The sequence below is a fragment of the Propithecus coquereli genome, unplaced genomic scaffold (assembly GCF_000956105.1).
Source record: "Propithecus coquereli isolate 6110/MARCELLA unplaced genomic scaffold, Pcoq_1.0 Scaffold328, whole genome shotgun sequence".
NCBI lineage: Eukaryota > Metazoa > Chordata > Mammalia > Primates > Indriidae > Propithecus > Propithecus coquereli.
Window position 1 is genome coordinate 3,369,279 of NW_012148930.1, and position 26,772 is coordinate 3,396,050.

The 26,772-nt window shown below is 34.4% G+C and overlaps 1 protein-coding gene across 1 annotated transcript in view; it reads left to right on the plus strand.

Annotated features, from left to right (window-relative positions):
• Positions 1-26,772, plus strand: part of KCNT2 (potassium channel, sodium activated subfamily T, member 2) — a 318,603-nt gene that overhangs the window by 65,033 nt on the left and 226,798 nt on the right. The gene's annotated exons all lie outside the window — the stretch shown is intronic.

Here is a 26,772-nt window from a genome sequence, read left to right on the forward strand (position 1 = left end):
AACATATTTTATTTTATTTCTAATTGAGTTTTTTATTAAATGTTTTCAACGTGTTGATTTTTAAAAATATTTACTGATTTTGTGGTTTGTATGTTCTATTCAATTTATCACTTAAGGAAGAAGAGATGTAATAATTACAGAGTGATGATTAGGTACTAGATGTTTTATACTTTATCTCACTTAATCCAGTCACCAAGTCAATGAATATGAATGGATATTTTAATTTCTATTTTATAGTTGAAGTAATGAGGAAAATGGGAGATTAGCAACATTTCAAGGTTACATACTTGGTAAGAGATAGACTATAAATTTTTTTTTTTTTTTTTTTTTTTTTTGAGACAGAGTCTCACTCTTTTGCCCGGGCTAGAGTGAGTGCTGTGGCCTCAGCCTAGCTCACAGCAACCTCAAACTCCTGGGCTCAAGTGATCCTTCTGCCTCAGCCTCCCGAGGAGCTGGGACTACAGGCATGCGCCACCATGCCCGGCTAATTTTTTCTATGTATTTTTAGTTGTCCAATTAATTTCTTTCTATTTTTAGTAGAGACGGGGTCTCGCTCTTGTTCAGGCTGGTTTCGAACTCCAGAGCTCAAACAATCCGCCCGCCTCGGCCTCCCAGAGAGCTAGGATTACAGGCGTGAGCCACCGCACCTGGCCTAGACTATAAATTTTAAGCATAGATTTATCTCACTCTGTGTTTCTAGAACTAAACACCTACTTTTCAGCCACATAAATACACTGCTTTCACCTAGCACAATGCTATGTTCATGTTTAGGTGTTTAAAGTTTTGTTGTTTATTGTTGGTTGGTATTCCATGCTACCATTTTCTCAAAGACACAAACAGGAAAATTGAATTCATATTTATTTTGCATTACATAATTTCCAGATGAATGATTTTGCTCTATCTAGCTTCTTTTTAAGGGGAATTGGATTGGAAAATTGGCAAATGAAATTTGATATACAGATAAGGTTTTTTTTTTCCCCCAAATATGGTCCCTGACTTGCAGTTATATGTATAATTTAAGTTTTATTTTGCAATTTCAGTCAGTTTCCTCTTGAATCTTTAAATGTTCAGAACATTTTGATGATGCATCAGCATTAGGAGATTGTTTTTGACAGTGGTTAGAGGAAGAAGGAAGTGTTCTTATATGTGATTAAAATTTGTAAAAGCACATATTCTTTTTTCTGGACTTAAAAACTGCTAAGAATGATCCTTTCATCCAACAACATAGAATTGCATTCACAATGTTGGTAGTTTATAAAATTCGGCTACTGCTAAAAATAAAATTCAATTGAGGAAACAATTTATTTATAATTCTTCAGATTTGAGCATTCCTTTGTTGGATATATTCTGATTAATTTCATAGATATTATTTCAGAATATGTAAGGAATTTATTCAATTAGTTTTACAAAGTTAAAGTAATAAAAAGCATGCCACTGTAACTAATATTATTACTTATTTATGATAAAAGTTTAAATTTTAAGTTTGTGTCTAAATGCATTACAGATTGTAATATTTTAATGAGTTGGATGGTCAAGACCTTCCACAGTCATCAGCCATGCCATAAAATATTGTCTATTTAGCCATGGGAATATACATTTTGGAATTCTTTTAAGGATTGTGGGTTGATTTCCAGTTTCCTGAGAGGGTTGTAGTGAAGATTGATAAATTATTGGTTCCAAAGTATGGGGCTTTATAGATCAGACAATTTTATGTAATGATTGTTCAGTGGCTAATAATTAGAAGATTTGCTCAATTGCTTCTAGCTGTCAGAGAAAATAATACATTTCATATTCGCTTTCAAAATTTAAAAATCTAACACTGAGATCATGCCATTGCATTTTATGAAATTGATTAGACATGCAATCATTACTTAATGACTACCAAGATAAATGAGGGAAATAGCCCTTTTTTAAAAGAGTAGCTTAATTAAAATAAAAACGAAATACTATGTGCCATGAAATTGAAAACAGCTGGCAAGAATATGAAAAAATGGTGTTCTAACTTAGAAACGTTAACATCATTAAAAACAGTTGGATTTATTTTTAAAATTGTGTACACAGTGTAAAATAATAATATTTGGAGACATAGAAATAAGTCAGAAAGCTCTAGTCAAACATTATAAATGGAAAAATATTCAATATACCAATAATTATACTTTGTATATGCATAATAATAAGAAAGCCCATGAGGGCACTGTATTTCCAGCAGTCTGTGCAGTGCCAACACATATGAAGTGCCGTGGCCTGTTTCTTGGGGCCGAGGAATGAACACAGAGACAAAAAGACACAGACACACATAAAGACGGTACATGACTGCAGCCACTACAAAGAGACACAGACACACACAAAGACGGTACACAACTGCAGCAAACTTTCTTGCTGTAGCTTCTTTATTTATAACACAGCCTGTTTGGCAACTGTCCCACTGCAATTTCTTTGTTCCCACACTGTCCCGACTCAACACGTCCCTGTTCCTTGTTTCATCTCCGGCAAGCAGATGTTTTCATCCTAAACTCTCTACCCCCTCCTCTTTGCAGGGTTAGGGCACCCTGGACTTGCGTGCAAGGCCAAGGCATGTTCTTGAGAAAAACAACAAGGAACCATTCCCAGACAAAGTGTCCTCTACAGAAGTATTCAAATATTTATTGAATGAATTAATAAATGTCACCCATCTGTGTACTTTGTTTTTCCAAAGAAAAATGTTATTTTGTTATATCCTTATATCAATCTTTAGTAAAAGGTGCTGATTTATTTCTGTAACTGGAGAGTCTGAGTTAGTTTATCATAGATAATTTAATTGAAATGCATTAATTACTTTTTTTGTATTCATTTTTTATTTCTGTCTTCAGGAAGGTATTTAATAACATTTTGCATGAAATGCCCTTGTTTGGACAGAATATAGAACTGTTAACATAATAAAACACAAAGAGGAGATGTGGGGAGTGGGCTCCGTGGCTAGTGAGTGCACGGGAGCAGACTTGTAAATTGGAGGAGGCAGGTGGCAGCGGGCAGATGAGACACACTCTTTATTGTCGGGGGTGTGGGGGTGGGGGTGGGGGGAATGCAGTTGCTCATTGAGAATATGGCGAGTGCTTATATATGGCTCAGAGCAATAGTGGCAACATGCCATGGGAAAGCGTGATCACATGGGTTGACACAGGAGATAAGGCCTTGGTTACAGCAGTGTGCTGACTCATGCCTCCCTAGAAGGCCGGCTTGCCGGAGGGCCGGACCAGACACTCCAGCAGTCAGTCATCTTAGTTTGGCCTAAGAAACCTATTTCCTATACCAATGAATTTTCCCTTACGAGAGATTAAAGCCATTTTAAAAAATTAAAATAGAGATATGTTTCATGGAAGTGCATATTTCATTTCTCAAGATCTAATCCTCTTAGTACATTTTCAAGTTAATTTTCAATTGGGTGGTGATAGGATAATAAGCAGAGGTCAGGAAATTTTAAGAATAATCAGTGTAAGACAGTCAAATGGTCCATTGAAAATTGAGTCTTATGATTTAATAAAACCTAATTTCAATATGGCTTGACATTATATACAGTCATAGACTTCAGATTAGGGTTTCCCATGAAGAAAATTACCTATAGTAAAAACTTGTATGTAGCATCCTTATACTGTAAGGTAGTGATGCCAGTAAAACCAGGGTTATAAAAATGTACAAAGAAAATAGCATGATTCCAAAAAAAGTTTTTGAGCAGCTTTTTAAGGGCTTACATAGAGATAAATTTTACTATGTTTTCTCAGATATTAATTAGAATGATTTTCAATTGTCATTTTTAATTGGCATTATCATTAACTGATCTAGGCTTCCCAGTTCTTCAGTTTCCCATGTGCTATTAATACTGTCTTTAAGTGAGTATTGCTTAGGACAAACACTTTTACAAATACGTAACAGCTGAACAATTTGAATTTTATTCTTTGAAATTCATTTTTTTTCTTTTTATTTCAGCATATTACAGGGGTACAAATGTTTGGGTTACATATATTGCCTTTGCCCCACCCGAGTCACAGCTTCAAACGTGTCCATCCCCCAGATGGTGCGCACCGCACCCATTAGGTGCGAATATACCCATCCTCCTCCCCCTCCCATCTGCCCGACACCCGATGAATGTTACTACTATATGTGCACTTAAGTGTTGATCAGTTAATACCAATTTGATGGTGAGAACATGTGGTGCTTGTTTTTCCATCCTTGGGATACTTCACTTAGTAGAATGGGCTCCAGCTCTGACAAAGCCAAATCAAAGAAAACATGAGATAGCGGTTGGCCACTTGGTGAATACACCATAATGGCCTTACCTTGATGAGGCCCAGGGTGCAGTGTCTTAGACTTTTCTTAGAATACTGGACACCTGACTTTGCAAGAACATCCAGATTTTTGTAATTTCAGAGCAGTTGACTCATGCTTAGCAAACTAAAGCATGACTGAGATACAGACCATAATGTTAGGGTAGTGTCTTTTTTCATATTAAATCATAGGCATGAAAAGGGAAATTATAATCAAAATTATACTTTGATAACATGGAGTCAGATAGATAAAGAAAAGGGAGGTAGGTGATTTTGAAAGGTATATAGGTATAGGTCCATGCTATGGCTAGTCTCTACTAGGAAAATTAAAATGTTAGAATTCTCCTCTGGTATTGGGGATGCTGACAATTCTGTTTTTGTCTTCCCTTCATTGGGATGATTTAGGAGAAAGAAATCAGTGAAGTTGTCAGTTCTGTAAAGTGGTCTGCTTTTTCTTACAGTGGCTTTTAAGATCTATTTAATATGTATCAAAAATGTATAAATTCCATTTCTGTGGATTTTCAATTTACTTTTATTTCTGGGTTTTACCTTTTAATCAGATGTCTAAGAAATAGGGTTACATCCTTTTTTTTTTCTTTTAAGATTTTAAAGGCTAAAGACGAAAGCTTTCTTTTAATATGAGTTAATGTTAATTTTGTTCACAAGAGCTATCTTGGTCTTCCCATTTCCTCCTTATTCTTCATCTGAGAATAATCTCAGGACATAAGCATTGCTATTTCAGCTCAAATAATTAGTCTCCAAAGCCTATGTAAATGATAATTCTGTGGCTTGTATATATTTATTGCCTGGAGTAGGATTTCAAAAAGAGAAGTTTTAAGGTAATGTAAGTAGCCAGTTTTGTACTTTTAATGCAGAGACAATTTCCCTCATAGTCAAGTGGGAAATCAGTTTCCTCTGTGGAACAATTCTTCTATTTGTGATTTTCTCTCAAAGTATAAATTCACTGAAAATGACTATTTATCAAAGGCTCTCAACACCAAAATATGGACAATCTTTGGCGATGGGAGCCATCTGCAAAATGCGGTTTTCTGAGATAGCGCATTAATATATCTTTGGTAAAAAAGATCCTTTGTTTTCTTCCCCCCACATCTATTACCTTCCAGGCTTTTGTGCACTGAGCGCCAGAATACTGGGCCTTACCAACAGTATCTTGCACTATCTTCAAATTGTGAATGACAGCCAATTTCCATAAACAAAATTACTTTTTGAGCTGACCACCTACAAGGAGAGAAGTCCCTCAGGCCTTGTGGTATTAGCGGAGAGGCCTTTGGTACCTACCACCTACTCAATATACCCATTCTCTCAGCATCATGGACTTTCCATTCATAGCACTTACTCAAATTTGTAAGTAAACCTTTATTATGGTTTGTTTATTTTCTGCTTCTTCTGGCTACAATATAAGCTCTATGAGAACAAAAGCTATTTTTTTGTTCACTGCCTTATATATGATGCCAACCACAAAAGAAGATATAAAAATTACTGAGTGAATATTAATATAAACACTTCTACAACTAAGCTGAGGCTTTTCTTTCCACATGGATTTAAAGAATTCCAGGATTACTAGCATGGGAGAAAAATAGTCATATCTCTTGGGTAACTAAGCACCTCAGAAGACTGTAGAACTTGAAAAGTTCCCAGATGCATTTTGGTCCATAAGAGTGCTCTCAGTTAATGCTCTCAGTACAGTAGGTTCATATTTATAGTCTCTTTTTTCGAGATCATTATATCTCTCTTTTTAAATGATCCTTGTCATTATGAGACATAAAAACATTTCCACAGAGAAATAAGAACCATGATCTCCTTTTATAATTGAGGAGTAATTTTCTTATTACACATATAGTCCTAAGAAGGCCAACAGTTGTTCTATTAATACATTGGAAGAGAACTTCACTACATCGTAACTTTCTGTTAGTCATTGTGTCAGCATCACTGAAAAAACCTTGGGCCTTGGAAGATATTGGTAGATACTAGAAATACCGAAGTTGGATTGTAATATCTTTAATGGTCACCTTGGTCACTAACTTGACAACACAAATTTTATTCCATACATTATTTATATCATCCTTGCTTTGCCCAGGAAAAGAATGAAATTTGGTTATGACTAGATAGAGATCTCTGTGTGTGTTGATTATTTGAGAATTTTCTTTGCCTTTGAATTGCTGCAGCTTTCTTTTAGAAGGGGTAAATTTTGAATGACCAAAATTTACATGGGAGGAAACAGTGTTCCCAGGATGATATGGAAAAGTAAGCAGTCTGACCTCTTTATTTCATTGTAGTGCCTTATGTTGTAGATTAGTTATATGGTTTTACACCTTGATTTATAAGAGGAGCTCATTAACTTGATTATTCTTCAAAGCATGTTAGTAGAGTGGAATATTACCATTTAAACATCCCTTTACATTTGGAAAAGTTCATATGGACAATGGAAGTAACTGATTTTGGCTCAGTGACAGAGAATCATTAAAACATGTTAAAGAATATGTTCCTCATGATAAATTACTGAAGATTGCAATATATTGGCAGTTTTTCTACTTTTTTCTTTTTCATTTTATTTTATTTAGTAAATATTATGCACAAAGAATTCTTCTCAGTATGATGAAATTTCAAGGATGAAATAAGAAACATTTAATCTCAAGGATTATAAATCTCTCTTGTTTATCTCAACATTTTCCTTCCTTTCTGATTAACAAGACTCATGTTCCAAGTTGAAGCTTGGAAATGTTAATCAGTTCCAGGATATTAACGTTAAAAATGAATTTAGCTGCTGAATGGTTCTATTGATGTTCTGGAAACTCAAATCATGTCCAAATAAGTTATGTGGAAACTGTAAATGTCACCTACTTTTCCCTGTTTCTTTCTTGACTACTAATGTTTATGAACTATTCAGAATCAGAATGAGTTCTTCCTGTTAGCATGTACTGTTATCTCAAACTCCGATGTTTTGAAAAGATGTCTCATGGACTTAAGTTTTAAATGAGAATATTATTTCTGTTAATCCTCATTTGAATCACTGTGGACTAAATAAATATTAACATATGATAAAGCATCCCTTTCCTAAGGGTAAAGGACTGATAAAATGAAGACTTTGTTTACTTAAAAAAAACATTTTACTGTAGTGTTGTGCAAAGGAAACTAAACCACAAATGCGAGTGTCTTGGTGGCTCTACACAGTGGCAGCAAGAAAGCTGACTCACAGATAAGCCTATTGGGAAAACCCAGCTGCTCCTAATTGCGACTCGGTGACTTCTAAATGCTGGGAACTACTACTTCAGTAGTGACGTCTTCCCTTTAGCCAGCAGGCATTTTAGCATCGTTACATTAAATTGTTGAAATAACTTACTACTTCATGGAGAAAAACTCCAGTGCAGACCAACTAGAGACTGCTGAAATAATCACTGAGCTCTAAAGTTATTTTCATTATTTCATAAACTCACCACAGATTTACATTTCTCAGTGATAATATGGTGTGGCCTTACTGACAGTATATTTGTTTTGGGGTGAAATTTTATCACTGTTATCCCTTGTATGATAATGGTTATCTTAAGAGTACCAGATTAATCAAGATGAGAGAAAGAAAATATTGAGAAGCTTTTACATGTCAGTTTCTATATTAGGTATTAATATTATTATAACTAATTCACGTACATTCTCGTTTTATTTTCATTAGCATTAGAAAGTAGGAGTCACTCCCTCCATTTTACGTAGAGGAAACTGTGAGTCTCAGAAGAGTTAATGATGCATTGGAAATCCCATGGCTAGTCGGCCTGCAACTGGATTTAAGTGCAAACCAATGTGGCTACCAAGTTTGCCTTTCCCTTCATGCCACATCTCTCCATGTTATAATCCTCAGATGGTAGCTTGTCCTTCTTGGAAGTCTGTGGGGAGATTCTGCTATGAGAACTGCAAGGATTTTCTGTGATGGAGCTAGTAGAAAGGTCCAGCTCAGATGAGTTGAAGAAAATGTCTCCAAAGCTGTCAATGGAAAAGTCCTTCCATTGCCCCTGAGGGAATGGAATAAGCAATTCCCCACAGACTCTTCAACAGAATAAAAGTTATGAGGATATTCAGTGGTATTGTTCTTGATCTGTGGGCAGTGATAAGGTCAAGAACTTATGTTCTGTGAAATTGTTATTTACAGTAAAGATTTGCCTTTGATTTGATCTTTTAAGTTCTGATCTGAGCCTAACAAATAACTCAGGGGAAGTGGCAGGGAAGTGAAGTCTGATTGGCTAAGTTAATTCGTAAATAGTAGTTAGGACCAAGGGCATGATGTGATGTCCAGTATGGCTTATTTTAAAAGAGAGCAGCTATTTGAATGTTCATATATCACATTCAAAAAGTTATTTTGAAGGGATAAATATTTTAAAAAGTAGATCATGGTTAAATGTAATAGTGATGTTACCAGGTGCAAATGGTGTGTCTCATTTTGTTAGTGCTTTATTTTTATTACAATAGCAGGATGTCATCACTGGAGGAAAGGTAGAAGATAACAAGTACCAGAAACTTCAATAAAAAAGCACAATTTAATTTCACCAATGCTAATAATTTGGTGTATAATATTTCTGATTTTTTTATATTTACTTGTATATGCTTTACCCAAATGGGATCAAACCACAGTAGTATTTGTTAACCTATTTTTTATTTGTTTATCAGTTTCCCACTTAATTGTACTTTATGAATAGCTTTCCATCATTATTTGTGATTGCAGTACTACTCCATACTACTGACGTACCAAAATATTTAACTAACTTTCTTTTATTGAACAACTACATTGCTTCGATTTTTTAATCAGAACAAGGTTATCATGAGTAAGGCTTCAAAAATAGTTATAGGCTACTGTGCACTTTTGTTGTCATAAATTTTAAATATCCTCCTAATATTTTAATAGGATTTTAACATTTTCTATATTTTTGCATTTTTATGAATTCACGCATTTATCTTTTCTTTGTACGTTCTTCCATTCCTATTATGTCCACAAGAAACTTTTCCATATTTATTGTTCCCTAAATGTGCTAGCCATTTTCTAGGGCATGTGTCAAACAATAGTGTCCTCTTAGAATTTGACATTTAGTGTGTATATATTTTTTTCATTGTAGAGGGCCCTTGTTGGTGTGTGAAGTATGTTTTCTGCATATTTTTTTGAGTCGTAAGGCTTGTGTGTTTGGTAGACATGGTCTGAGTCTCGTGGACTGTCTGAAAATTAACATCTGATTTTGTTTACCAGAGAAAAGATCATAGGTTATATTTTCTGAAACAAGTGTTATGTTCTATATTTTGAACACCAAACATCTTTGTGATCAGATAAATGTAAATAAGAGATTTTAGAAAAAAGCCAAGAGGAATATCGTGACAGTGTATTTGCTATTAATGAATACACAGTGCTCTGTAAAATAATCATGTTAACCAGTACACTGGTCTTCCTGCATCATCAACATTTCCTTAATAGTCTGTCAAGTGATGCTGAGTCAAAGATAGCATTAAAGAAATTAGAATCAGCTGTTAAGCTGAAATGTTTACATCCTATAAAATCCTTAAAAAATCATGATAAAAACACAAGACTCCATTTCTTTGATCATGCTACTGGATGAAAGGAGTTTGTGGCTGTAAATAAATTTCTTTCTCGTGAGCAAATATCTGAGCAGAAGATTATAATGTCTCCACAGCTAGTTCCTTGTCGGTCCACATTTGTGCCTTTTCCACGACTTCAGCCATCAATATCTGATTCAAGAAAAAGGTACTGTAGGATATGTTATAACTTCAAGGGGTTGAAATGATGAAAACAATGTTCAGATGTTTTTATTGTCAAGGATAAAGTTATGATTATTTGCTCCTTATTCATCTGAAATACTATTTATAATCTGTAGTTTTAATGACCTTGCAATTGCATGCTTTAAATGTGTTTATTTTAATGATCAGTGAGAGAGAGGCATTTCAGAAAACTTTCTTAATCATTCCAAATATTCAATTCAGCAATTTAATTTTGCGATACCTTAGAATAATTGAGTATACGGAATGTACTCTGACTTTAAGCCATTATTAAATTGCTCTAATTTGACATAAAATCTTTTCTCTAACATTATTATTTAAATGCAAGTTTTGAATCTGTCATTCAGTTACATTATTTATTTTAACATACTTATTCAAGAGTTAAATACTTAATGTATAGCATGATTGTAAGCATGGAAGGTATGGGGCAGTATAATGCACAATCATATCCTGTTTGACTTTTTCTGCTCTTGAATGACTAGAATAGCTCTCTCTCAAAATGCCTGCTTCGGTTCCTTTTATCAGTACATTTTAGGCCAGGCTGCCAGCATTGCAGATGGGGTTGTTACAAACATATTGATGTCACCAGTCAAGGGAATAATTCTACCTAATGAGCAAAGGAAGTGTTAACCAATTTTTATTACTGACAGTCATAAGCCAGCAAGAAGGAAACTCTCACAAAAGATAAATCTCGACTCCATTCGTGATTGTGTTTTTTATGATCAACACTTAAAACTAAAATGCTTCCTCCTTAAATGGACTATGCTATAGATAGTGGGTAATAACCCATAATGAGTGAAAATGTATTTCTTAATGGCTCTTTAGTTGATAGCATCTTTGGTTTAGATATCACTGGAAAATAAGAAACCAGTACATGCCATTTCTATTTGATCCTTGCTTGAACACTTCTAAGAGAAGTGAGGAGAGGAATCACACATAATTTGTTTTTGCAATTCAAATGCCAGCTTAGAATTTTGTGTTATGTTCAGAGAAAAGCACAGAGTAATAAAACTAGTGGTATCTAAAGACCATTTCTCAATCTTTGTAAATACTTGGGGTTACTCAGGATTGTTATATTAGGAGTAAAGTGTTTGTTCAGAATAATTCTATATCTTATTCTAACTTTCTGGAGAATTCTATCTTATGAAAAACCAAAAGGACTTCTCTCTGTGGATTTCCAATGATCACAACACTGGTGAACGAAACAAATTAGGAAATTGAAAATGAAACAGGATTTTTGACATAAAAAGCATAAGTTTTTAATTTTTGATCTGGAGGCATGTCTAAAGACATGGTCATTGTCTTATAGCACTGGTTATGGAGATTGTTAAATTGGTGATGTGATGGCTGTCATTCTATTACTGACTGTTGTCCTGTTCTTTCAAAAATCCTTATTGGAGGTAGTTAATTGGAATCCATTTAAGGCTAAGAAAGTTGATAGTTTAAGAGTAAGGAAAATGGCAGGAGAAATTTGGTACATTAGGAAGAGTCATGATCTAAGAATTGGTCTTACGTTCAGTTCTTGCTCTGTCACTGTGTGAAAGAGATGTACCTCTGTTCAAATCTTGTATCTACTTTGGGCTTTGGTTTTGTATCTATAAGTAAAATTTAGTTCGAAAGAACTCCTTATATAGAAGGAGATCGTGACTCTTTGCATCCCGTGTTTGTACAAGACAAAGTTTAAGAAATAGGGGAGTGAGTCTTCAAAATGCATTTTATTTTCCTTGTAAAATTGTACTTATTATTAGAGCCCAGCTTCATAACTTAGTAATGTGATCTTGGGCAATGTACTGAACTTTCTGAGCCTCACCAATCTCATCTATATGTGGATAATAATTCCTGGCTCAAAGGATTTTCATAATGCTAAATGAAAAAGATACATGCCCAGCATATAGCAGGCATGTATTAAAATGCTGTGATCTACCTGGGTATTTAAAATAGTATTATTAATCAATATAATACAAGTACACTTTGGAAATGAAAATGTTATTGGTAATATTAGTTATCTGGGCTCATTTTTTTCTTTTATTTCAATTTTACCTGTGTATGTCAAGTTTCTACATGATTTTAATTTCCTACATGATTGGGATAAAGTGATTAGACTAGGTAATTGTTGAAGATGCACAAGTGGAAAAAACTTTTCATGAATAGTTTTTGATCTTCAGATTGAACCTTTTCATGACAACTGCTGAACTAAACAAATTAGGAAATAGTTTTAATATTGGCAGATCATAGTGAGAAATGAATTCAACTCTATGCTTTTTATAATTTTTTTATGTGAATCATATTCCTTCACGTGTACCAGCAAGTTTTCTTCACATTAAATTATTTAAACTTTGAACATTTTTCAATTATAAGTTTATATTTTTTATTTAAATGAAAGTTTCTGAGTAATTAAGCATATATCCTTCATATGCTAGAAATATATACTACTTTCAAAGAGCACATGCTGATTCACAAGCAGAATAATGGTTTCCTGTTAATATTCTTCCCCATGAGAGAAATTCAAGCAGCTTTTAAAGTACTTGAAACTATAAAGATAATGGCCTCATTTTCAGAAAACTTTTTACATTATTAATATCATTCGTTTTATGTCACCCTGTTTTACTAGTAAAGTGTCATTATTTACGTGTGACTAATTCTGAACACGTTTCAGATAATTTTACCTAACTTTATGGTGGTATGATACATTTTAATGTCTGCATTTCAGCCTTTGTGTTACTAATACTTTACACTTGAATAACAGAAAACAAATTACTAAAGCTAATAAACAGCTCTCATAAGTGCTGCAAATTCCATCTTTTTTACATTAAAATGCATAAAGAAGATAATTTGCCAATGCAAACACCCTTTTGCTTCTTCAACAAGAACTTTGAGGGATATATTATAGAGTCAACACACTGAGGGGATGCAAAAAAGTGCAAGACACAGTCCATGACTTTGTGTTGGTAACTTTTGAAGAACAGGCAAGAATACCTTGGATCATCCAAATAAAAATACAAACCATGAAGGAAAATATGCTTTTGAATAGACCAAAGGAAGTGAAGCTGGGAGATGGAGAAAAGAAATAAGGTCTCCCTAAAACTGATGAGCTCCTGCTTCAAGCCATGCCTGCAGGCATCACCAGTCTGCACTTTTCACTTCCTAATTTAAGCTAATTCGAATAGGTTCTTTTTCTCAATTGCAAACTAAGGAGTCCTAAGTGATGGTGTACATAAGAAATAAAATAGTTCAGGCATCTGCAAATTATTTCAAGTCAAAGCATAAACGTGGAAGTTATAGTAACTTGATTACTGCAGGTTTTACTGATTCCTCACATGTATTAGAGCATTGTTTTGGTGTACATACATCTGTTCTTCATCAAAAACTGCTGGCACCTCTAGTAATACTTTTTGCATGTGTAGTGTTTTTCAGCATTTACATCTAGTTTGTAATAAGCCTGTAACTCATTTATGGACAACTAAACTAAATTCACCTAAATTAACCTTTAAATTTTATTAACATAGGTTAACATGAAGTAATTTTACAAGCAATTTAATATTAAAAAGGGTAGAATTTGTAAACATGCATAAAGAAAGTGAAAGCTGGATTGAAATGGAGTTGGCAAGTGCCGATACTTTCTACATAAACATATTGTTTAAATGTAATTTAAATAGAGATCTTTGTAGACTTTGGTGTATTGTTAGACAAAACTACAAGAATTATTAGCATTTGCTTTTTTCCTTTAAATGAAGTAAAATGTGATCTATCATAAAGAAGAAAAATTTCATTACAGTTGATTCTAAATTATTTTCTCAAAGTTTGTCCATAGTCAGCCTTTAATTTCACATCAACTTTTTTCTAATTCTAAAGAACAACTTCTTGTTAATGGTAAGTCAATGTTTGTTTAATTTTTATGAATGTAAAAAGGAAACATGCGTATTTTCGTGAATACTAGGTAGAATTATAAGCAGGTCTGCATTCTATTTTCTTCAGAGTTTATCAACCCATTTCATAGTGTAGAATGATTCCATGTTAATGGAAGCCTAACAGCCTTATATCTAGAGTTGGAAGACTTCTTGATCGGGGTTAGAAGGTGAGGTGGCCGCCTTCTGAGTTCTACTGGCAAGCCTCAGGAGCATGGAAGGGGCCGTGCTGTGGTTATTCCCATATTCATGGCTGCTAGTAAAGTTATCTTCATCCCACAAATGTTGGAAATGTGATACCACAGAATCCTTATAGTCCTTTTCCATGAATATTGGAAATGATGGTGAGCCAGGACCTAGAAGTTTGCCAGATATTCCTTTAGTACGTTAAAACGTATGTTTCAATTTTCCTAAACCAGAGACAAGGTGTTTCAAGAGGCCAGATCTCTAGAATAGATTAAATCATTTATTATGGCTTTGTTTCATTTGTTCTCTGAGACGAACTGTATTCATTTTTGTTTTCCTCTAAAAGCTGATGATCTAATATTTGGACTTTTTAGGTTTGGGAGATACCTCACATGTTCATTTCAAGGACAAATAACCTTCATGATTCTAAAAGGCATGTTTAGCAGAATTACTAAAGTTATAGTTTTAGAATTTACTTATTAATATGTAAAAGAAAACATCCAAAAATACATGGAAATCAGTCATCTTTTATTTTTATATATAGAGAAGCAATTGACTAGTTATTTAAATATTAATGTATGTTAATATTTAAATATAACACATGCATTTATTTAAATGTTTAAGTAAATGTTTACATAGTATACATTTTTTAGCCAAATTTTGTCTATAATTTGTGTGAAGTACCTTAAATATTCTGAAAGTATCAATAAGGAAAATATTTTTTTTCCCATTGGTGCCTCTCACGCAAAAGAACATGATGATATGGTGACCGATTCATTTGGTGAGCTATTGAGGAGGAGGTTGAAGGAGATTGCTGGTTGAGAATTCCAAATTGTTAGGTCCCAACATATAAGAAAGGATGACTGAAAATTAGAAAAAAATGTTCAGAAGATATTTATAATTGTCAACATGATTTTGATAGATAAAAATGTAAATAAGAACAAGAAGAAAACAAACTTTTGTGTAGAAAATTTATTCAACACTGAGCAAATGTATTGAGTACTTGATATGTGTATCTGGCACTGTGTTAGTTCTGAAAGCACAATCAAAATGAACAAAATAGATAAAGTTTCTGCCCCACAATTTTAGATGCAAGGAAAGCCATTACTGACAGCTCTGGAGAGACACACAGCAAGAAACATGCCCTCAAATCAACTCTTGATGAGGCTTGTAGTTGGATGTTATTAATGATGCATTCCATCTGGTAGCTTCCTGTCTGTTTCAGTCTATTTTTGCTCATTATTCTTACAAAGCACTAAGCTTAGTTGCTTCCACTTTGCTCAAAGAGAGTATACGCTTTCAACATAAAAATATACCAAATTTCTAATTATATAAATATTTTTAAAGTTACTTTTCCCCTCCTTTTATAGTTCTACGTTCTGTGTCCTATGACATAGAACAGTTATTTGATCTCTAAGACTCATTTGAAAAATACAGACTTTAAAAAATGCAATTTCAGTATGTTGCAATAAGTACTTTTGTAAAAGGAATAGAGTGCACTAAGCACAAATACATGTGTGTCAATTGTCTAAGACTTTGATGAGAGTGAAGATTCAGGTGGCATCAAAAGTGAGAGCTGAAGGAAGCAGGGCCTGGCCTGCAAGCAAGGCAGAAGAAAGCTTAGTTAATTTAGGAGTTGTTCATTTTTTTTTAGAGTCCAGCTGAATATTTTTATTGAAAACTTGTATGATAATTAATTCTGGTTGAAGGAATAAAGAGATATCATGGTATGCTAAATTATTCATATCATCCACAGCAAATAAGAACCATGCATTCTCAAATTAACAAATGTGTTCCCTTTTGGAGCAAGGTTATTTGGGAGTTTCTGTTTCTCAGCATAGATGCCAGATGGCAATATCCACAGATTGCCAGCCTCTGCATTCTGATAGTTGTCAACTTTGTATGCTAACGGGGTGTTAGAAGTAACTACTGCAGAGCAACTTTTAATTTCCTGTATATTAGTGAGCATACGCTGTGATCTAGGCACCGGGCACATAATTATAAGCAAAACTGATTAGTGTCTCATCAGTGGAGCTTGAGGTTTAATAAGGCTTAAGAAGCTATGTGATGACAAACTTTATTCTGACACAAAACCAATTCTGAATTCTGTATGCCATAATTGGAATCAATTGGGGGAAGAAAGAGGGTAGGCATAAGGAACATCATCAGGCAGATCAGAGTCCCTCCTTTCTCAGACACAATAAGGTGATGTAAGGAAGAAAGTAGGTGGTTATTTCCTTTCCAGAACTCCCCTCCGTGTCACTATACATCACTCACACCAGGGATCCAATCTGGCAGCTTTTGCAGTCATATCTAATTAAAGGTCATGCCTTAGAATAGAAGACTTTGCACGTCGCAGTACTTTTGATGATTTGAAATATTTTGCTGCTATTTTTGTGGGTTGATACATGGATGGAGCTTCAATTTGGCTTCATTTTTTCCACTTTTCACCTAAAGTTTTGATTTGTTTTACCATGTCTTGCATTGAAAATAAATTTTAACCTGAAAGCAAGTTTAAATATCTTTAAGTCACTATTGCTTGTATGAAAAAAACATGTTTGTTGCAAGCATTTTTTTTTTTCTTTTTCTTCTTCCTTATTCCGCTAAAAGATTTTTACTTTTCAAAGAACTTAAGAGAATAATATGAATATGTACTCAAGTGAAAGAGGATTCAGGTATAACTACATGACTTTGGGTGAACTGCAAGAAGAATGGATTTGGCATCAGCCAAGTGGGGAGAAGGTTTCAGGGAAGAAAATCAGGAATTTAGATTTGGTTTTGCTGGGTTAGAAATGTCCACTGGAGATTCAAGTAGAAAAGTTGAGTAGGCAGTTGAATGAGTATATGAGTTTGGGGGAGTGGACTGGGATGGAGATACAAATTTGGCAGTCCTAGGCATATACATGGATTACATTTCGAGTGTAGCTATAAAAGAGGATGGATTTTAAGAATAGACAAGAAGAAATCAGCCAAGGGTACTACTCAGAAGGAGTAAACCATAAACTAGGAAGAAAACCAAGAAAATGGAGCATCTTGGAAGTCAAGTGAAGAAAGTGATTCAGGGATAGGAACTGTTAACTGTGCCTAATGCTGATAGGGTAAGTGAGGTGAGGTCTGATAGCCGCCTTCCGCATCGCGCTGTGTAGAGGTCACTGGCGACCTTGGTACCTAACTGCTGATTTAGTAGAGCGGTAGGACAGGTTAAAGAGAGAATAAGAGGTGAGAAATTAGAGTCAGTGGTTTCAGAACTATTGCCAGCAAGTGTTACGGACCGAATTGCTTCCTTCCCCAACAGTCGTATATGGAAGCCCTAATCCCAAGTACCTCAGAATGTAACTGTATTTAGAAATAGTCTTTATTTTTATTTTTATTTTTTCAATTTATTATTCCAGGGTTTTGTGAGGGTACAAACATTATAGTTACACTTTATGTCTTTGCCTCACCCAAATGCGGGTTAAAGGCATGCCCTTCCCTCCCTTTAGTGCTCCCCGTGTCCTTTAGTTGTAGATTTGCCCCCCTATCCCCCTAATCCCTAGAGAGTATTTCTGCCATGTGATCAAGCCAGTGTTGATCAGTTAGAAATAGTCTTTAAAGAGGTGATTAAGTTAAAATGAGGCTGCTGTGGGGGGCCTAATATCTGATTTATGTTCTTATAAGAAGAGGAAATTTGAACAAACACATGGAAGGACACCAGGGAAGGGTGTGTGCAGAGGAAAAGACCATGTAGGGACACAGTGAGAAAGCGGTAATACAGTCATCTGCAAACCACGGAGGGAGGCCTCAGGAAAAATCAATCCTACTGGCCCCTCGATCTTGGACTTCTACCTTCCAGAACTGTGAGAAAATAAATTTATGTTGAAGCCACCCAGAAATCTATGATGTTCTGTTATAGCAGTCCAAGCAAACTAATCACGGGTCTCAGCGTCTCTCTGCCTCCCTCCCAGTAGTGCAGAACTGTGGCAAGACAGCTAAGTGTGTTCACCATCTGCTTCTGCTGTAAGAAAAATTTTTCTTAGTTCATGCACTGATGATGTTTCCTTTCTGGGATCCTGGTTCTTTGAGGGGGATTTCAGTGGGGGATTTCTCTGGAGCTCTTTGTGGGGGATTTCTTTGACAAATTTCTGGCCAGTCAAAATACAAAGTCCGTATCACCAAAATAGCAGATAGCACCAGGGTGAACAGCAGCTTCGGTGCTGGCTTACTTCTCTGGATTCTTATTTTCTTTTCTGGCTTCTAAGGATTTTCCTTACTTTTCTGCTAATCCATGCATGCTAAAAAGTGTGTGTGTGCACGTGTGCACGTGTGTGTGTGTATGTGTGTAAAATAATTTATTCAACTTTTTTAGATATTTCCTTTGGGAATGGTTTCATGGGACATCTGGTCTACCATATTGTCAGAAGCAGAATCCTGAATTACTTTGAAAACTTTGTGGTAAAGCGATTTCCTGTTATCTATATCTTGCCAGTTTAACCATAATCAGTTGCTTGTTTTTGATCTGATAGAGTTACTATGAAATTCATAGATAATCTAATAAAAAGTAATCGTCAGTGTCTCTGATTGGGTTCTCCATAAGCAGACCCTGATACAGAGTTTGGGTTGTGGGCTGTCCTGGGAAGGGCTTGGCCTCATGTAAGATGGCTCTTTGCAGCTGAGGCAGACCCGGAAGCAGACCAGGAAGCAGGTGGCAGCTGGAGATTATCCAGCTATTACTGAAGGAAGGGGAATCTGAGTGCTACGTTTCTGCGTCCATCACATCAAGTTATATGGTACTTAACACACGGTAAAGCCTTAGGAAATAATTTTTACTGACTAAATTAGTTGAAACTGAAATTGTTAGACATTTTTTTGTGTAAATAAATTTTATCCGGTTAGTTCCTAAAATGTCTCTTTAGCTATGGTAATACATTGTATGATCTGTTTGAATATATTTTGTAATCAGAACAAAACACATATAACTTAAAAAATGAAAAGTTAATTTGATCGATATGAGTCAGGGTTAAGTGTGTGGGCTCCAGAATTGGACTGCCTGGGAGTAAGTACTGCTTGCACCAGTTACGATTTGTATGGTTTTGGACGAATGCCTCTGTCTCCTAATCTCTAAAATGGAGCTATTAATGGTACTGATTAAAGGTTTGTCTTGAGGATTAAACAAGGCAATAAATCTATGTACTCAGCATAGTACTCGGGGATTTTCAGTAAATAGTCTCTCTTGATGATGCTTTTGTCACTGTTTATTAGTATATTTATTAGTTTCTATTCAAGTTCCTTTAACTTAGACGGGCTACTTTCTACCTTTCTACTTTAATATCTTGATTTTATCTGATATGCTGCCTGTGTTCTTGCTATTTTAATTCTTGTTAATTCCCTAAAAGTACTATACTTTTTCTTAAATATTTTTCCCTTTGCACTTGGCATTTCTTAAATCAGAAGAGATCTTCCATGTGTATTCTCCTCTCATCCAAGTTTGCCAATCCTAGTCCATGTGGTGCCCTACCAAATTCCCGCTAGTGTCAAAGATGTGATTCATTTACTTATTAGTAGAGCATGTAAACTTCTTCTCATGTAGCTCCTTGGAGTCCTTCTACCCTGTTTTTTATAAACATAAAATATTTACTATTTTTATCCCCAAAGGCTCAGAATTATCTTAGTTATAATTCTTAGTTTATGACACTCCTCATTGTCCTATTATGGATAGACCTTCAAATACTTCATTCATTCATTCATGAAGATTCCTTAATTAATTTATTTATTGATAATATATAGACACCTGTGGACACTCAAAGAACTAATACTTTATAAACAACTTATATCTAACTCTGGATTTTTGCACTCTCTTCCCTGGCCTTGATTTTGGCTTTTCATTCTCTTGCTTTTAAAAAATACAGTTTAACAGAGTATGGGTACCCCCAAATACATTGATTTTAAATATTTTTGAACTTTATAAAAGTGAATATTATGCTACATGTAGTCTTATTTTTTTTACATGCAGTCTTAGATTCTTGTCTTTCATTCAACATTATTTTACTAAGATCCATTTATATTGTTGCGTATAGCCATAGTTCATTAATTTTTATTGTAACTTTCCATTGTATGAATATGCCACAGTTTATTCCTTTCCCTGTCAGTGGATACTTAAGTTCCTTCTGTTTTTTGTTTGTTTGCTCTCATGAACATTCTTTGAACATTCTTGTACATGCATCTGAGTACATGTTTAAGTTTCTCTAAGACATTTATCTAGAATGGAATGGTTGGGTGATAAATATATAAATATTAAATTATACTAGATAATGCTAAATTGTTGACAAAATGATTGCATCAACTTACAATCCATTAATAATTAACAAGAAATCCTTTGATTCACTCTGCAACATTTGACATTATTATACTTTTTGATTTTTCCAGTCAAATGGATATAAGATGTTACCTCACTATAGTCTTATTTCCTGAGTACTAATGAGGTTAAACATTTCTTCCTAAATTCATTAGCCAATATAGTTCTTTTTCTGTGAAATGCCAGTTCATGTCTTTTGGTTGCACCTTTGTTCTTTTCTTAATGATTTGTTAAGAATTCTTTATATACTCTGTTTTTAACCTTTATCACTTTTTTATTCAAATGTTTTCTCCCAGTTATGGACTTGTCTTTTCACTCCTTTTAAGATTTCAAGTAATTACTGTCTGTGATAAATTTGAGATTTTCAAATTTTTTGAGCCCTCCATTGAAGTTATTTATTGGTTTAGATACTTATCTATCCAGGCAAAGATTTTATACATATTTTATGTTTTTGTTTTGTATTTGAAGTACCCTTTCCTTATTTAAAGTCAAAAAATATGAAATATTTTTTAATAAGAGTTTAAAATGTTTCTTAATTTAGAGGTAATTTAACATAATTATATAATGTGAGATAGAGACCCAATTTCATTTTTTTTGCTAATTAGATAACCATTTTAAAAATCCATTTATTGAATAGTTCTAATTTTTCTTATCGATCTATTTCTTTGCCTACCTATTAGACAAAACTCTGCATGCTAATGTCTACTCCTTTACAGTTGTAACATATCACAGAAAATAGAAAATCAAGTCCAGCACGGCACTGGAAGAGCATCTAGTAATTGCCTTTATCTATTTTCAAGTTTTGGATAATTTTTCTGACAGAACTGAGTGAGTTTTTTTCTAGTGTAATATTTTCACATTTTTGCTATATCATTGTCTACTTTCTCAAACAGTTTGGAGAAAATATATTAAGTTGGTTCCATGGAAGAGGCTTATTTATTAAAATGATGAGAATATAACTAGAATTTTAGATTACTGCTGTATTCTTTGACATATATGTTTTAGAAAACTTAAGATTCAGATTTCACATTATTTAGTGTTAATGTAGAAAATATATTTAGTATTTATTTTTTATTACTATTAAAATAAAGATTTTTTTCTTTATTGTTATTTATGATTATAAACAAAGCTAAAGATCCATTAATTGGGGAGTGGTGAATAATGGGGAGTATTAATATAGAAGAATACCATGTAGTAATTAAAAATGATGATATGGATTTCATTTTCTAATTTTGAGTAAAAATAATTAGGTTATGGAGTGGCAGGTATAGGATAACTCCGTTTATACTGTTGTTCAAGTAATTGAAAAGTCACCAGAAAACCCGTTAATTCAACAAAACTATGTTTATTCAAACTCCCTGCATGTAGTAAGCTTTAGTAATGTTTCAGGAGAAAGATACTAGAAGTGAGAGATTTATCAGGGTTTGGGATCAATGCTCCAGTGGTGAAAGGGGAATCTTTCAAGGTGGAACACTGATGTGGAATGGTCAAAGTTCTTGACAAATCTTTTAGAATTAGTGGACACAACAAAATGAGGGCTTTGAAGCAAGTCTTAATGAGTAAGCTATTGTTTGATAAATGATCTGTTTACCCAGGTGACAAGACTATTTATTGTCTCAAATAAATCTGCAGGAATTTTCTGAAGTAAATAGTGAAGTTCTTTATTGTCTTATGCCCTTATTTTTCCTGAGTAAATGTTTCTTGTGGGAATCAACCACATCAAATTGAAATAGGTGATCCACAGTTTTTGTTTTTCCAATTATAAATGTTTATTCTAGTAATATTTTTTATTACCAACACACCAGAAAAAGTAATTAGTTGCAATTGTTCAGTTGTATGTTTTATATGTATAGTATCTTCCTTAATTTCCATAACAGCCCTGTTAAATAGAAGTAATATCAGCGTTTTACAGAGAATAACAGTTAGCAGACCTGGTAATCCAATGCATATCATCTGATTCTGGAATCCAATATTTTATCTCTCTTAATTCTTTTCTTTTTTTGGCTGGAGTGCAGTGGCTTTATTACAGCTCACTGCAATCTTGAACTCCTGGGCCCAAGCAGTCCTCCTACCTCAGTCTCCTCAGTAGCTAGGACAATAAGCACATGCTCCATGCCTGGCATTGTCTTGCAAGAGGATTGGCCTGTCTCTGTTGACCAATCTCAGCTGCTTAATCGCAAACATCCTCATCATTTTGTCCAGTTAGTTGCTGTAGACATCCACTGTAATTGATTGACCAGGTTTCCTGATGCTATAGTGGATAATATCAGTGCTGGACCATCAAACACACAGCATTAGCTTTTATTGATGAGTATCCGGTTTTGGACTGTGTTTCACCACTTCATCTTTATCCAACCATTGTGCTGAACGCTTGTGATTGTCAAAAATAATCGATTTTTCATTACACTTGTTAACAGTCTCGTGTAGAAATGGTTTACCTTTATGTCGTAACAGCAAAGAAAGGCAAGCTTTGAGATGATTTCTCTTCTGATGCTGGTTCAATTCATGCGGAACCCATCTTTCAGCTTCTTTGTCTTGCTGATTTGCGGGGAACGTGGCCAGTGTTCCCTGCAAAAAACCGGGTCCCTTTGGTAGAGTTGCAAGGGATAAGAAAATAATAGAAATGGAAAATGGAAGAAATAAAAGAATACACTGAGACAAAGATATAGTTTTATAAGTTTATAAAGATTATAGGCAAAGCGGGAGCTGAGGGGGCTCAGACCTCTCCGTTGGTCTCAAAAAGCCCCGAATGAGGTCTTACATGGTAACTTATAGGAAATAGTAAACAATTGTCAGGGGTAACAGATTTACATAACAACAGGTAGTTCCTCTCAGGTTAACAGATTTTCAAAAGGCTTTTACAGAAGGCTTCTACAGATTCTTTAACTAATTCTATTTACGTGAGCAAACGGTTACAAAGTCTTTCAAAGGTTAATTTCTAAATTCTAAGGTAAGTTTATCATTTAAACAGAGGGGTTAAACAGAGATATGTAGGCTCCATGTTTATTAGGTTATTGTGAATGGAGACAGGTAGTCTAGAGTGGTTTAAACAAAAGCTTTGCTTTTAGCCATTCGGGAAGCTGTCCTTTCCGGGAAGCTGTTTGTTCTGGAGGGCACTCCATTGTCAGCTCTCAGCCTATAGTTTTTAACAGATTCGCTTGTGCTTTACAAAGCAAATCCAATTCTTTAGGTCTGAGAAACGCAGTGCCTCGTGGGATACAGCCGCTACTGCCTTTCAGAAACGCCCTTCCGAGTGTAACAGCATTCGAAATGCAAACCAACACGTTCACATATTCTTTTAGGGCAAAGCTCTGTAAAACTCTTAAGACAAATCCTGTCCCAAAACACGTTTAATACTAATTCATGGAGCGACACCGATTTGTTTCAAATGGTCCAAAATTGTTGGAATAGTAACGTCAAACCTTGCTGCTGTTCATGCATAGGTTGAGATGGATTCGCTTCCACTACAGCTTTCAGCTCATCATTATCCACCTTGGTCTCAGGTCACCCCCGTGGCTCATTTTCAAGATTAAAGTCACCAGTCATTATTATTGCATTAGGATAAATGTGATAATATGATCCTAAATTTTATCTTTGGTATAAGTAGGTGATAAAAACGACATTTTAAAAAGTGATGAGGGGCCGGGCACGGTGGCTCACGCCTGTAATCCTAGCACTCAGGGAGGCTGAGGCGGGCGGATTGTTGGAGCTCAGGAGTTCGAGACCAGCCTGAGCAAGAGTGAGACCCCGTCTCTACTAAAAATAGAAAGAAATTAATCGGACAACTAAAAATACATAGAAAAAATTAGCCGGGCATGGTGGCACATGCCTGTAGTCCCAGCTACTCGGGAGGCAGAAGGATCACTTGAGCCCAGGAGTTTGAGGTTGCTGTGAGCTAGGCTAACGTCATGGCACTCACTCTAGCCAGGGCAACAAAGTGAGACTCTGTCTCAAAAAAAAAAAAAAAAAAAAAGTGATGAGGGCAGATTTGCCCTAGTGTCTTCTTCAAAACTCTGGTTCAGGAGAAGGTCCAGAAAGGGTACACTGACATAGTCTACAGCTGTAAGTAAATTCAGATAAAATTAGATCGAGATAGGGAGTTCAGAAGAGAGGATGTCAGGAAAGAGGAAAGGAAGGAAGGAAAACAGGAAGGAAAGAATGGAGGGAGGGAGAGAAGGAAAGCACAGTTAAATCTAAAACAGGAAAGAAATACTGAGAGAATATTTGAAATCAGTTAAAATTGTGAAAAACATTGAGAAGGGTAAACATTAAACTCTCCTAAATCCCTGAGTACTAGAGAACTATATGTGTGTGGTTCTGGGAAAGGTCATGTTATCACTACCATGCTTTGATTCTGGGAGGAGTTGTCATTAGACCAAATAAAGGAAAGCTCTATTTCTGTATTATAAGTAAGCCTAATGGACATTTTTCTGTATCTAGAAGAAGTCAAGGATCACAAAGTGCTCTTACTTCCTTTGTATTTTTATTTTTTTGCTTTTTCTTTAAAAAGCATTTGTATAAATTCATGCTTTAATATCATCCATATTTCTCAAGGATAATATTGACTCAGAGAGATCACTAGATTTGTTAAGACTTTTAATTCACATAATTTTATAATTAGATGGGGATTCAGAAGTTATTTAATGAGAGACCTCACATCTTGCGAAATTGTCTTTACTCTCGGGGGGAAAAAAAAACCAGTGGCTTGCAAGCTGTTGTCTATGGCCATATCAAAGTTGGGTAATTCTCATTCATAATTTGCTTATTTCTCTATTTTTAGTTCTGTTCAATAGATCATCACATTATACATCATCCCATTTTAGTAATGTTGACTACTTTAATATTTAAAGATAATCATTGTACGTATGACTCCTGACTCTTCATATTTGTTAAATATTTCCAGTTTCTTCTACTTTTCCCCATGTGATATGTTTTCCAGATCCTTCATTATTTTGGTTAAGGGTTTAGATGATCTCATTTAAGTTAAAAAAAAAAATGCTCTTCTGTTACATATCCAGTACTGGACTCCAGACATTTTCTGAAGAATGGATTCATATTCTTATAAATTTGATAATTCTAGGAAGCAAATCTGCATGGCCTTTGCTGAATTACTTTTGTAATAGCCATATGTCCTCTCAAATTTGTTTTTGTATCCATAACAAATTTTAACTAATTTAGCTTGATATTAGTATTACAGTTACTTTATTTAAAATGAATTGACTTTTCATTTGATAAACAAGGGAAACAGATCCAGTGGTGGATTTCCAAAACAATAGTGGAGTTTTGTGTCTGTGTGTGTGCATGGTCTTTTGTAGTACGTGTGAGTATGTGGGTTTGTAGGGATGTGAGCATGTACACAGATATGCGTATGGAAGTGTTCTCCTGGAAGACATCACTGCAATTTTTGTGGGTTCTTTCTAGAGACACTATCAAGTGAAAATCTTGCTTTCTAGTTTTTCTTTTTACCATTTTACATATAAGTTGAAGAAAAAATGAGAAAATGATAAAAGAGAATTAAAAATTGTGGATAGAAATATTTTTTTTATGGAGAAGAGACAAAAGTTAGAGAACATTCAAGTCTGTTAGAAGGTATAACAAATAAAACTTGGTTTGCAATTGATTAAAATAAGACGTTTTGCTTTTGTGGCACAAGGCTGCTTTTAAACCATTCATGGGTCTTCTTGAATATACAGGATAGAAGATTATAAAATGTTATAGTAGTGAAATATTTCTCTAACACATGAACATCTTCATATGTCAGTTATTTTTTTCCTCCCAGTTTTCTATCAGATATGTACTCTTGCAAAAAAACAAGAACAAAAACAAAAAATCCAGAAACACTAAAACCATATCTGGTTTATACATATTACATATTTAAAATGTGATATTAGGAAAAATGAAATTAAATCTTTGTTGTTTGTGTAAACGTTAGAGTTTTAATACTTTCTTGGTTTTGAAATCTTAATCCTTCGAAATCCTTTCTTAGCTGTTTTTGAAATCCTAACTGAAATATATCTGTGACTAACAATATTGATGATTATTAATGTCAGAATTTTTCTTTTCACTCACTATTTTAAAAATATTAATTATGCCCTATTATATGAGAGACAGTTTCCTAGAATTTAGACAAAAAGCAAATGTATTTATTAAAATAGTACTATTTTTAAAACTGTTGATGTTATTTTGTTGTGGTTTAAATATATAATATTCTGTCTATTAATTGAGTTGTCTGCTTTATAATCTATCTATGGTAACTTTAATA